Consider the following 1,211-nt stretch of genomic DNA (forward strand, 5'->3'; position numbering starts at 1 on the left):
TCATCTTGGTTCTTCTGGTTCCCTCTCTGGGGCCGAAACCAATGATCACTTTTGTTCTTATGTATTTTCAACGGTGGAGTTTCTACACACCATAGATTAAGGTGTGGAGCTCTGCTGTACCTCGAGTATTAATGCAATTACTATTGTTCTTCTATTCAATTCCGCTTGTTCTTGTTCTAAGATATCACTTGTTCTTCAACTTGATGAATGTGATGATCCGTGACACTCATCATCATTCTCACCTATGAACGTGTGATTGACAACCACTTCCGTTCTACCTTCGATTGGGTGAATATCTCTTGGATTCCTGATACACGATGCATGGTTGATCGCCTGACAACCGAGTGCTCGCCTGACAAACGAGCCAGCCATTCCGTGAGATCAGAGTCTTCGTGGTATAGGCTAGAACTGATGGCGGCATTCAAGAGAATCCAGAAGGTCTAACCTTGTCTGTGGTATTCTGAGTAGGATTCAATGATTAAATGACTGTGACGTGCTTCAAACTCCTGAGGGCGGGGCGTTAGTGACATGATGAGCGAAAAACGATTCGACACAAAACTCACCGGCAAGTGCACCGGGTCGCATCAAGTAATAAAACTCACGGGAGTGAGGTCGATCCCACAGGGATTGAAGGATTGAGCAACTTTAGTTTAGTGGTTAAATTAGTCAAGCAAATAAGTGTTGATTGGGTGAATTTGTGTTGACAGAATTTAAATTGCAGAAAATGTAAAGGGAATGGGTGAATTGCATGAAATTAAAGAGAACTGAAATTTAAAGTGCTGAATCTTAAAGAACAAGTAATGTAAATTGTAGAAACTTAAAGTGCAAGGAATGTAAATGACTTGAATTGTAAATGGGTCAGGGATGTGGGATTGCAGAAATTAAACAGAGAAATTAAAATGGAAATCAATAGATCTCAGGATCCAAGAGACTAGATAACCAATTCTAGATCTCAATGCCTTCCTAGATCAAAACCAGAAAGCAATTGCAAGAGAAATTAAAATCAAACAGAAGAAGAACTAAATCCAGATCTCAATTTCTCAAGAGTGCAGTAAATAAAACAGAGAGATCTGAGGGTGGAATTGAAACAGAATTCCTTCAATTCTCCAACACCCAAGATTCAAACAAGACTTTGCAAGAAAGTAAACAAGAAAACCCAGAGGAAGAGAATTCAATTCTCTTCCCAAAAACTCTCTTAATTGTCAAGAGCT

This window comes from Arachis duranensis, chromosome 8, assembly GCF_000817695.3.
Source record: "Arachis duranensis cultivar V14167 chromosome 8, aradu.V14167.gnm2.J7QH, whole genome shotgun sequence".
Classification (NCBI taxonomy): domain Eukaryota; kingdom Viridiplantae; phylum Streptophyta; class Magnoliopsida; order Fabales; family Fabaceae; genus Arachis; species Arachis duranensis.